This window comes from Salvelinus alpinus, chromosome 26 (genome assembly GCF_045679555.1).
Source record: "Salvelinus alpinus chromosome 26, SLU_Salpinus.1, whole genome shotgun sequence".
Classification (NCBI taxonomy): domain Eukaryota; kingdom Metazoa; phylum Chordata; class Actinopteri; order Salmoniformes; family Salmonidae; genus Salvelinus; species Salvelinus alpinus.
The window spans coordinates 3,804,222-3,817,476 of record NC_092111.1 but is presented as its reverse complement, the minus strand read 5'-3'; the positions used below and the strand labels follow the sequence as shown (position 1 = coordinate 3,817,476).

Genomic DNA, 13,255 nt, shown 5'->3' with positions numbered 1-13,255 from the left:
TCTGGACACCTCCGCCTGGTGCAGGTACTCAACCATGTTGGTCCCAACCTGTTAGATTTTAGAATATGATGACTTGTGCAAAGCATGGAGGCACACTGACAATGCCACTCACAATTTATTTTGTATACTATATAGCCATTTAAGAAAATATAAAACACACAATCCCTGTTTGATACCTACATCTTCCATTCAATTTGGGGCGGAGGCTCATAGATACACACGGAGGTGTGACTTAACGTGACCACACCCCGATTAGGGTACAGCAGTAGGGTACTCATTACTCCCATGTAATTAGCCAAACTATGGTGGCATCTTCAGCAAACTACTGACAATTTTTTTGTCATTTCAATAAACATTTTCAGCAGCCTCATGTGTCGTTATTAACATACTTGGCTGTCACAACAAATGATTTGCATGATACTTATTCTGCCACGCTAATGTGTTACCCGACCTGCCAACACTGACAGTAAGCGGTCACATTATACTTAAGTCACTGTTTGTTTACCCCTAGCTTTTTTGACGGTTAGCTTATGTTATCTGGCTGGCTAGTGAGAGAAGTTAATCTCAATCTAATTCGCTAGTTTTAGATACGTCGCGTAACTACTTCCAGTCTTTGCCTGCCTTTGAACGGTCTAGGTAATTAGAAAAGTAGATTTTTTGCCTATATGTGACCGACCGGCTCAATTCGGTCTTATGTAGCAAAATTTTAAATGGTGTTTTAATGTCCTTTCAACTTCCCGGAGACCAGCTGGGGAGACAACCCTACCAAATTGGCTTATGGCATTATCTACACCTACTTGGTGGAATCTACATGTTTGCATAAATATCCAAATGCAGAAGAATATTATAGTTGTTATTTGTATGGATACAGCGCACTAGTCCTTACTACAAGCTAACTAGCAAGCTTTGTGCAATACACATAGCTAGTTAGATACAAACAAGTGTTACCGGCGATGAAGTACTTTGAACACACATGTATTGAGTAACAGGAGCTCACAGCTTTCCATCATAATCATCACAGCGTAATTACCAGAAACCATGAGGTTCTTCTAACCTGGTCCATGGGCAGTTGATGAAACTTCATTTGGTTTTCTTTTTCTCCTACTATTGTTCAAACAAAAACGGTACGCAACAGCTTATCATCAGCATCTTAAAAGCAGAGCGAGTTAAGAAAGGCTGATAATTTCAGCTGATAATCATGAGGTACATTATCTATTCATACTAACATTTTTAATTTAGATGAAAGTGTATTTAATTAATTAAGACACCATGGAAGTATGTTAAAAGTGACCAACCAAGCACATTCAAAATGTTTATAGAATTATATATATTTTTTAAATAAATACAGCCGTTGTCGGGTTATAAGTAGGCAATTTAACATATGAGTAATGGGCTGTACCATACTCAGGCCCTGCCTACAGTATCTATAGGTTCATTTACACAACAATATCTTGGAGTGTGCAGTTCTGCATAACAGATATTGGAATGGTGTTCTGTTCATTCAAGGCTTACAAACGCTATCATCTAATTTCCCCATCCATCTCCCTATGCCTATCCACTATTTAAATTTACAGGCTGCAAGTCAATGAAGGACTTTCTGGTCTCTTAGAAGCTGGGTCGGAATGTCTTCCTGCCAATCTTGTAGACTGGTGTGGGAGGACCACTGGCAGAAGTGTCAAAGGGATATCACCTTGTGCATCTGGAGAGAAATATTTAGTGATTAACCTGATCGTTTCAGGCAAAAATGAATGAGCATCTGGCACCACCAGCATGGTTCTTTCAAACTATACCTGCACTTTGAAGAGAAGATCTTGGGCCTGCTTTTCTCAGCTGGCGAAGCAACATTTTTGGTCCTTGAAGACCCCGATCCAGTTCAGTGAGCTTCACCGAGCAGTCCGGGTTTCAAATAGAGAAGTCCTGAACAATCTGTAGTAAAGCAGACAAACAATTACTTTTCCATTGCAGTTAATCATTGCTCTAACACCTAACTCTCAAAGTCATCCTGACCTCAGTCTGGAATGGCTCTTTGATGTTGTCGGCACAATGAGTCGATAATGAAGGGGGCTGTGCTTTTACTGGTTGGCTCTCCTCTGTGTCTCTCACTCAAACGGTGCTCAAACACAGCGGCCTAGCACCGCCCCCTTTTATTACAATGGTTGGGTTTTCAAATCCAAACAATGAGACGTCTCAACCCGAGGGGGGAAAAAAAACATTGAGAGAACCCTGTCGCACAATTTATGAGTGAATATTGCATTAACAAACAGCCTCCTTTCAAGACCAGTGTGGTCAAAGCCAATATTCCCTCTAAACTGCATGCAGGCGTGCAGCTCCCCGGGACTGCCATGCAGAAACAAAAGCTCAGCCTGCGCAAAGACGCACAAGATTGAACTTCTCGTTAGTTAACACTATCAATGTTTGCCTTTACTGTTGGAATTGCGATCGAACAAACACAATTATCCACTTTCAATGCATTATACCGAAACAAAACAAACTATTCAAGAGATCTTGTTATAGGCAGAGCGTATCAGAGTAGGATTCTATTGCATTGACAGGTATTCCCCTACACAGACTGGTGCGCCATAACCAATCAGAGCTGCAGTAGGCCTATATGCAAATAGACCATTGCCATACATGGATTTGTGCCATTCATTTTGAAATCAAATCAAGAGCTGCATGTAGCCACTCGTGCACATTTATTCATATTCTTTGCTAGTTAGTGTTAGCCCAGTTATATATAACTTGTAGTCAGTAATGTTGGAGTGACTGCGTCCTACAAGAGCACAACATATGTACATTTCTAGCCATCTTTGAAAATTGAGTCAGGAAAACAGCTTTTTGTTATGTCTAAAGGGAGCAGTGTCATAAAGTTGCTTCATTGTTCTAAGAAGCTCCTGTGAAGTTAAGTCTTTCAAGATTCTACTAAGGTTGTACTATTGGTTATCGATGATAATGTGGAAGATGGAGATGCTGTTTTACACAGGATCAATGAAAATCTGCGTTACCCCCCCACAAAAGCTCTGTCCCCTCACTCTCAAAAGAGAATTTATCCATTTTACTAACCCTCAAACTTTGGAATCAAAAAGGCCAGGTTACACTCATTCAGCGTATCCTTTACAAAGCTGTCCATTGGCCTTGACCTCTGCATTTAAGTACAGAATAAAGAGATGTTAGAAACATTGCTAGCTAGCAGTGAAGGCTCCTCAGAGGAGGAAGGGGAGGATCATCCTCCTCAGTAAATTTCAGAAAAATAAAAGTGACACATTAAAAACAGATAACTATACTAAATACACTGCTCAAAAAAATAAAGGGAACACTTAATCAACACAATGTAACTCCAAGTCAATCACACTTCTGTGAAATCAAACTGTCCACTTAGGAAGCAACACTGATTGACAATAAATTTCACATGCTGTTGTGCAAATGGAATAGACAAAAGGTGGAAATTAAAGGCAATTAGCAAGACACCCTCAATAAAGGAGTGATTCTGGAGGTGATGACCACAGACCACTTCTCAGTTCCTATGCTTCCTGGCTGATGTTTTGGTCACTTTTGAATGCTGGCGGTGCTCTCACTCTAGTGGTAGCATGAGACGGAGTCTACAACCCACACAAGTGGCTCAGGTAGTGCAGCTCATCCAGGATGGCACATCAATGCGAGCTGTGGCAAGAAGGTTTGCTGTGTCTGTCAGCGTAGTGTCCAGAGCATGGAGGCGCTACCAGGAGACAGGCCAGTACATCAGGAGACGTGGAGGAGAACGTAGGAGGGCAACAACCCAGCAGCAGGACCACTACCTCCGCCTTTGAGCAGGAGGAGCACTGCCAGGGCCCTGCAAAATTTGTAGCCTGCTGGAGGTCATTTTGTAGGGCTCTGGCAGTGCTCCTCCTTGCAAAGGCGGAGGTAGCGGTCCTGCTGCTGGGTTGTTGCCCTCCTACGGCCCTCCTAAGTGGACAGTTTGATTTCACAGAAGTGTGAATGACTTGGAGTTACATTGTGTTGTTTAAGCAGTATTTTTTTGAGCAGTGTATATTCAAGTCACCAAATAATTTCTTAAAATACACTGTTTTGCAATGAAGATCTACAGTAGCCTCAGCAGCACTCTGTAGGATAGCACCAGGGTGTAGCCGGGGGTCAGCTAGCTTATGTCCTCCTCTTTGTATTAAAGTCAATGTACGCAAACTAGGTGGCTCGTGGTTCTCACTCCCTTCCATAGACTTACACAGTAATTATGACAACTTCCCGGAGGAAGTCCTCCAGCCTATCAGAGCTCGTGTAGCATGAACTGACATCTTGTCCACCCAATCAAAGGATCAGAGAATGAATGAATCTAGTACCGAAAGCTACATCTAGATAGCACTGCAGCGCATAAAATGTGGTGAGTAGTTGACTCAGAAAGACAATAGTTGAACAGTTAAATTATTTCTTCCAAAATTAAGGAGAAGGGAGAGAGCTATATTTCGTAGTATACTTTGTTTCACTTTCACTTACTTCGCTAGTGTCAAATGCAGCTAGCTAGTTTAGCCTACTCAAATAACTGGCTCAAACAGAGATGTTAGCTAGCTGGCTATGGCTATCCAACACTGGACCTCTTTGCCACTGGGGCCCCCCGGTGTAACCGTTTAAACGGGTTGCTGCTGAATATACTGTACTGCATGATTGTAGCGGGTTAGTTCTAGTAGCTATGTTGACTATGACGTGAAAATTATGTACTGTAGATATTACTGCACAGTTGGAGCTAGAAACACAAACATTTTGCTACACTCGCAATAACATCTGCTAAACATGTGTATGTGACAAATAACATTTGATTTGTTGGCAAACGTTTTCAAACTTCTAGCAACATTTTGTGGCCCAATATGTTAGTTTGCATCAAATTTGCCATAAACTTGCGAGACGTTTTCTGCAACAAATTCGTTTTTGTAAGATAATTAAGGCTGACCCCTTTTAGTCGACTGGTCGGTTGTTTGGTTGATAGGCTGTCGGTCTACCGAGAATTCTTTAGTCGAGCAGTCAGCTATTTATTTATTTTTCTTCATGGTGGACAAGACACCGGTCACATTCGCACATGTCTCAGTGGTCTAATTCATTGGAGGACACGGGGATAGCACAGTCCATCACTAAGAAATGTGATACTGAAATGGTATATGGTTATATTATGTAAAAATAATAGTGCAATAATAAAACACTATTTTATAACAAATGCGCCGTCTCTCACGTTGGATACGGTCCACGGTTCTGAAACATAATCGTCAGTGCGCCGTAGAACTGGTGCCTTTCCCTATGTTGGTATGTGCATAATAGCAAAATTAACCAGCATATTGGGATTGAGAACAATGCAGCGGCGGCAGCAGAAGCGACGAGGAAACAGCCTTACATGCTGACCAGACCGGACACGTCGCGTGCGCGAGCGTCGCAAAATAAATGTAGAAATCCATGTTATTCAATTATTGCGCCAACGAGCGTCTGCGACGCCAAGGGCTAAAATAGAACTCATTCCTATTTCTGACGCAGATCGTGCTGCAAGTCCTGCCTCTCCCATCTCCTCATTGGTTTATAGAAGCAGGTACCCACGTGCCATCTCCTCATTGGTTATACCCACGTGGGTGATAGAAAGACGGACTGTTTTGCCGGTAGTCGTGGTAATACAATGAAAGTTTAGATGCGATCACCATATAATTTAAACGATGAAAAAGCCTGGAAGGAGGAGAGATGACTAGAAACGATTCGGTTGGCCGTTTTATGTGTGGATTAATTGTCGGAGTAGAGATCCTTGTGCATTTCAGGTAAAATAACAACTCAATGTTTATATCCCAGGACAAATTAGCTAGCAACAGCAAGCTAGCTAAATAGGACAAATTAACGTTAGCTAGCAAGTGCAAGCTAACTAGCTAAATTACCATACATGTTTAATGCTTTTCGACCTGTCCCCAAATTAAAGTCATTGGTTCAGAGTTTGTTTTGATATTTTAACCTGCGTGTCGTGATCGTGTTGTGTGGGGGGGCAAAATAAATGTATGCATGATAGCGCACGCGCGCAGCCGGTTTGGGCAAGGTGTTAGCCTAATTGTCATAGAAAATTGAGGAGAGAGAAAATCAACTTAATTAGGTCTATAATCAATAGCCTAGCTTTTAAAATGTGCCTGGAATTATAAATCATCCACATACAGTGTCTTCGGAAAATGTATTCAGATCCCTTTACTTTTTACACATTTTGTAACGTTACAGCATTATTCTAAAATGGATTGTTTCAAAAATAATCCTCAATCTACACACAATAATTCAGGGAAGTCAGGAACCAATATACTCAGTCAGTTAGGAAAGCTAAGGCTAGCTTTTTCAAACATAAATTTGTTTCCTGTAGCACTAATTCCAAGACGTTTTGGGACATTAAAGTCCATGGAGAATAAGAGCACCTCCTCCCAGCTGCCCACTGCACTGCGGATAGGAAACAGTCACCACCGATAAATCTACGATAATCGATCATTTCAATAAGCATTTTTCTACGGCTGGCCATGCTTTCCACCTGGCTACCCCGGCCAATATCTCAGCACCCCCTGCAGCAACTTGCCCCCAACCCACATCACTCCTTCACCCAGACCCAAGGTCCTAAACGATATCATAACCGCCATCGATAAGACAGTACTGTGCAGCCGTCTTCATCGACCTGGCCAAGGCTTTCGACTCTGTCAATCACCGCATTCTTATCGGCAGACTCAAAAGCCTTGGCTTCTCAAATGACTGCCTCGCCTGGTTCACCAGCTACTTCTCAGAGTTCAGTGTGTCAAATCGGAGGGCCTGTTGTCCTGACCTCTGGCAGTCTCTGGGGGTGCCACAGGGTTCAATTCTCAGTCTGACTCTTTTCTCTGTATACATCCATGATGTCGCTCTTGCTGCTGGTGATTCTCTGATCCACCTCTACGCAGACACCATCCTATATACTTCTGGCCCTTCTTTGGACACTGTTAACAAACCTCCAGACGAGCTTTAATGCCATACAACACTACTTCCGTGGCCTCAACGCCTCTTAAATGCAAGTAAAACTAAATACATGCTCTTCAACTGATCGCTGCCCGCCCGACTAGCATCACTACTCTGGATGGTTCTGACTTAGAATATGTGGACAACTACAAACACCTAGGTGTCTGGTTTGACTGTAGACTCACATCAAGCATCTCCAATCCAAAATTAAATCTAGAATCAGCTTCCTATTTAGCAAAAAAACCTTTACTCATGCTGCCAAACATACCCTTGGAAAACTGACTATCCTACCCATCCTTTACTTTGGCGACGTCATTTACAAAATAGCCTCTAACACTCTACTCAGACTACATCCAGTTTGCTATCACAGTGCCATCTATTTTGTCACCAAAGCCCCATATACTACCCACCACTGCGACCTGTATGCTCTCGTTGGCTGGCCCTCGCGTCATATTCATCGCCAAACCCACTGGCTCCAGGTCATCTATAAGTCTTTGCTATGTAAAGCCCCGCCTTATCTCAGCTCACTGGTCACCATAGCAGCACCCACCCGTAGCCTCGCGCTCCAGCAGGTATATTTCACTAGTCATCCCCAAAGCCAACACTTCCTTTGGCCGCCTTTCCTTCCAGTTCTCTGATGCCAATGACTGGAACAAATTGCAAAAATCTGAAGCTGGAGACTCATAACCCCCTCACTAACTTTAAGCATCAGCTGTCAGAGCAGCTTACCGATCATTGCACCTGTACACAGCCCAACTGTAAATAGCCCACCCAACTACCTCATCCCCATATTTATTTTTTGCTCCTTTGCAGCCCAGTATCTCTACTTGCACATCTATCACTCCAGTGTTAATGCTAAATTGTAATTATTTCACCACTATGGCCTATTTTTTTCCCTTACCTCCCTAATCTTACTACATTTGCACACACTGTATATAGATTTTTCTATTGCGTTATTGACTGTTTATCCCATGTGTAACTCTGTAGCACTGCTTTGCCTTATCTTGGCCAGGGCGCAGTTGTAAACAAGAACGTGTTCGCAACTGGCCTACCTGGTTAAATAAAGGTGAAATAGTTTTAAAATAATGTCAAAGTGGACTTATGTTTAATTATTATTATTATTATTATATATATTTTTAAATTTTACCCCCTTTTCTCCCCAATTTTCGTGGAATCCAATCGCTAGTAATTACTATCCTGTCTCATCACTACAACTCCCGTACGGGTTCAGGAGAGACGAAGGTCGAAAGCCACGCGTCCTCCGAAGCACAACCCAACCAAGCCGCACTGCTTCTTAACACAGCGCGCCTCCAACCCGGAAGCCAGCTGCACCAATGTGTCGGAGGAAACACCGTGCACCTGGCCCCCTTGGTTAGCGCTCACTGCGCCCGGCCCGCCACAGGAGTCGCTGGAGTGCGATGAGACAAGGACATCCCTACCGGCCAAACCCTCCCTAACCAGGACGACGCTAGGCCAATTGTGCGTCGCCCCACGGACCTCCCGGTCGCGGCCGGCTGCGACAGAGCCTGGGCGCGAACCCAGAGACTCTGGTGGCGCAGCTAGCGCTGCGATGCAGTGCCCTAGACCACTGCGCCACCCGGGAGGCCCCTATGTTTAATTATTTTGACAAATTAATAAAATGCTAAAACGGAAATGTCCTGAGTAAGTATTCAACCCCTTTGTTATGGCAAGCCTAAATACTTTAGGAGTAGAAATGTGCTTAAGTCACAAGTTGCATGAACTCTGTATGAAATAAGAGTTTAACATGATTTCTGAATGACTACCTCATCTCTGTACACCACACACATATTTGTAAGGACCCTCATTCTCGCAGTGAATTTCAAGCACAAAAGCCTTGGAGGTTTTCCAATACCTTGCGAAGAAGGGTGACTATTGGTAGATGGATTAACAAAATGCCTGCTATTGTATATCCCTTTGAGCATGGTGAAGTATTAATTACACTTGATGGTGTGTCATTACAAAGATACAGGCGTCCTTCCTAAGTCAGTTGCCGGAGAGGAAGAAAACTGCTCTGGGATTTCACCATGAGGCCAATGGTGACTTAAGCAGAGTTTAAAGAGATATTTCAGGATTTGGCAATGACGCACTTTCTTCACTTCCCCAGAGTCAGATTAACTTGTGGATATAATTTTTATGTCTCTGTGTCCAGTATGAAGGAAGTAGTTTTGCGAGCCAGTGCTAACTAGCGTTAGCGCAATGACTGGACATCTAGCAGTAGATACCCATAGACTTCGTCATTGCGCTAACGCTAGTTCGTGAACTTCCTTCATACTGGACACAGACAAAGCGTATCCACAAGTTCACCTGTACTTTTTTTATTTTTTTTTATGCATCCTGTTTGCAATAAAGCAAAACTGTGGCAAAGAAATTAACTTTGTCCTGAATACAAAGCAGCATATTTGGGGCATATCCAACAACACATCACCGAGTACTACTCTTCATATTTTTAAGCATGGGGTTGTTGCATTATGTTATGGGTATGCTTGTCATCAGCAAGGTCTGGGGAGTTTTTCAGATAAAAAGAAGCAGAATAGAGCTAAGCACAGGAAAAATCTGAGGAAACCCTTGGTCAGTCTGCTTTCCAACAGACACTGGGAGACAAATTCACCTTTCAGCAGGACAATAACCTAAAAGACAAGGCCAAATATACACTGGAGTAGCTTACCAAGACGACATTGAATATTCCTAAGTGGACTTGTTACAGTTTTGACTTAAATTGGCTTAGCCATTTAAGTCTTGCCATTAGTTTCTCGCAATGATCAACTTGAAGATGTAATTTCTTTTTAAACTTATTTTGTATTCAATTCCAACATACAGGTACTGCACTGATTGTTATTGAAAAATCAGACACGTAACCTAAAGCAACAAATATATATACAAGAGAAATATAACAAACACAAAGTGACACTAGCAAGATTTAACACACCCGAGTGGGTTGGGATGTGTACTGTACATACTTTGAAGGAATCAGTTAATATATACATGTAGGCTACAGTCCATAAAAAGGAAGGGGTCATTGATCAGAATCAAACCCTAGTCCCAATGAATCTCCATGTTGTTCAGTTGGTCATTACTATCTGTCCACAAATTGATCTTGCTTTAATCTTAATTAGATGTTTCTATTATGCATGTTCTTATAATTGACCTCCACTCTGCTGTTGGATGTTAGTTTAACCCTTTAGACCCCAATTGAATTCTAGATTACTGAGAATTTAAGTAAAGCTCATTTTCAAACCAGACACAGATCAAGAACAAATGACAATTACAAGTTAAAGAGCACTTCCTCTGACGTTCGTGTCAAGGAATAACACTCATTGCCTTCCATTGTGTAAATACACTATCAAACAACGATCGACACTCAAAAGAAGAAAAACCATAGAGTATTTAAATTGTGGTAAATTACTCACTCAAAATGTAACTTAAACTTGGAAATATTATTTACATATAAATAAAAATATCAAAAACGTGACCAGAGGACAATATTCAGGAAGTATTTCAAAACCCACAAAGTAGGCTATTTGAGAACGATTCTTTATTCTGTAACAATGTAAAAAATAAACGAGAGACCATTTCAAATGCAGGTAACCTCTCTCAAGACTTAGTACAGACCAGGCATGACACAATGTAGAAATAGTAGCCTACTTTGACAACAATTCAGTGAACACAAGAAGTATTAGATACAAAACAACTGTTCAGAGACGGTGTAGAACAAATTCATATTTCACTCACTTTAGTGTTTGCATTTGCCTAAATGTCATGGAACTTCTGGAATCACTGCCCCATCCTGCAAATTGGCACAGAACACATAGAGCACCCAAAGGAGTTTCTACACAACTCCCACTCTTTGCCCTGCGTCCACGCCGGATGCACACCGCCTCATGCGCCCTTCAAACTTCACCTGCTTTCAAATGAGTTACAACTCAGTCCACACGCCCTGGTATCAGTCTTGTCTCCCCTCTTCCTGCCACTGTAACCATATCACAAAGTGAATGGACAAACTGCATTTTGAATGCCTTCAGGGACCAGCGCCTGCGGTTTCTGGGAAGGGGCCTTTGCAGGGTCCCCCACACAATGTATGCATTTACCATGGCAATGTTGAGCATCCCCCAAAACACATACTTCCACTATTTTCTGCCTGTGCATCCAACATAGATATAGCTTCTAAATTGGTCAAGATGGTCAACCCCACCTATTTTCTTGTTGTAATCCATTACAAGCTCTTCAAAAGATATATAGTTGTACAACTTTAAACACAAACCCCAGCCACTTTCACTTTAGGCCCAGGCTGTGTGGTACAAGGGTGAATGGTGGGACTTGGGGCAGACACTCCATGGAAATGTAGGCTCCCCTCTCCGGTGTGCGGAGAGCACACTCTTCCTCCTCTGCTTCGCCCTCTCCCTCCACCTCTTTACTCTCCACTCATCTCTAACTCCCTGCTTTTTGCTGTTGAGCCCTGACTCTCCACATCACTTCCCTCACTTTCACTGACCTAGAGGAACAGAGTAAAAGACGGCGATGAGAGGAGCGACAAAAATACAATTGTGGGTCAGGAACATAATCTCTCACTATTTCGCTCTTCCTTCCTCTTTCAGCCATACACTCTTCCTAATAAGGGGGTTCCTTATTGTGTGATACGGATCTCTTTCCCTCTCCATCCAGAGTTAGCCAATGTTAGCTGATTAGTTATAAAGCTGGGACAGTTTCCAAATGAAATGCATCGGTAGAAACTGAACAAAACAACTTGTTAGCTGGCAATGAAAACACATAGCCAACTCATCATGAGCTCCACTCCGCGGGCTACTACTCTAACGACAGCTATGCTGTCATAATAGGAAAACGAGGCAATGTATGTATAGTCTATGAATATCTGCACCTAGCACACCAAGCCCAACAGATAAAAACGAATTACTCTAGCCTTGGCTTCATTTCGGTGGCCAGTTAACTGGATGTCTGTTTGGCTAGCTAGTGGAAGTGCCAACTGAGGTTGACGCTTCGTGAGCGCAGCCCACTTTTATTACCTGACAGCCTAACTACCTAGCTATAGCAAGCAGCTTGGGTCGTTTCCATATGAATTACACCGGTAGAAACAAAACCACCAACTAGATACAGCTAAACACTTAAACTACTTCCATGAGACAGAGAGCAATCATTCGAGCTCCACCGCTGATGTGCTCGCCTTCACCAACCAAGTTATCATGACATGATTTGCGAGCTATTCCCCAAGTTTCGCAGCCTCACACATATCTGCCGTTTACTTTTCACTCACCTCGACATCATCGCTTTTCAATGTGCGTGTCCGAATCATCAACCAACATTAGCACAGGTTTAACTTATTAAAACGTGTTCCAGTCCAACATGCCTAGCTCTGCCCACTGGGGCGTGGCTTACAGAGCGCTCTCTGAAATAATCACTTGTATCAAATATGTTTAATAAATTAACCTCATTCGTTGCTCGTATCGTCGTATTCCACCCGATCGAGTTCTCATCACTCCAGAAACAGGGTATGCTGTCATTTGACGTAAAAAAAAATCATTTTAGCTTCATTACAGGGCTCCCGAGTGGCGCCTCGGTAAAAGAGGCGTCCCTGGTTCGAATACAGGCTGCATCACATCCGGCCGTGATTTGGAGTCCCATAGGGCGGCGCACAATTGGCCCAGCATCGTCCGGGTTTTGGCGGTCACTGTAAATAAGAATTTGGTTAAATACAATTACTCAAAATGACGGCGCCGAAGCGGACACGACTTTTCACAGTGAAAAGCTAAAGTGGCGCCGCCATTGTTCTGTGTAGCCTAGTTATGCTAACTAACAAATATATTTGAGACCAGTGTATTGCAGTTAATTTCGTCTTTTACTTAAGTAAAATATCTTTGAGTAGTAAACAGGGAAACATACCAGCGTCGATTACTATCTTTAATTTCAATCTCTAGTTGAGTAAAAGTAGTTTTGTTCTGGTCGCAAGAGAATCCAGAAAATTGCAGTGAACAGCGCCACACTCAGGCAGAAAACTGAATGTTCTATTCTCAGCCAGGCCCACGAAAACAATTTAATTATATCTTTATTTGAGCAAAATAAGTAGTTATGTTGTGATCACAAGAAAATCCTACTAATTCAGGTAAAGAGCCCCACAGTCAGGCAAACAAATCTTAATATTCTATGAAAGTGAGAACAATTAGTTACTCTGGCTGATATGGCTTCTACTTACAAATATTATCAGAGTAAATGAATAGATTCACTGCTATCAACCTGTCTAATATAAACA

The 13,255-nt window shown here is 42.5% G+C and overlaps 1 long non-coding RNA gene across 1 annotated transcript; it reads right to left on the bottom strand.

The window, feature by feature from the left end:
* Window positions 1-1,227: 1,227 nt before the first annotated feature.
* On the bottom strand, window positions 1,228-12,593 carry LOC139554469 (uncharacterized). The gene is made up of 3 exons (XR_011670846.1): window positions 12,263-12,593; window positions 1,791-1,926; window positions 1,228-1,699 (listed from the first exon to the last, which is right to left on the bottom strand). It is a non-coding gene; the product is annotated as an uncharacterized lncRNA (long non-coding RNA).
* Between the last annotated feature and the right edge of the window lie 662 nt (window positions 12,594-13,255).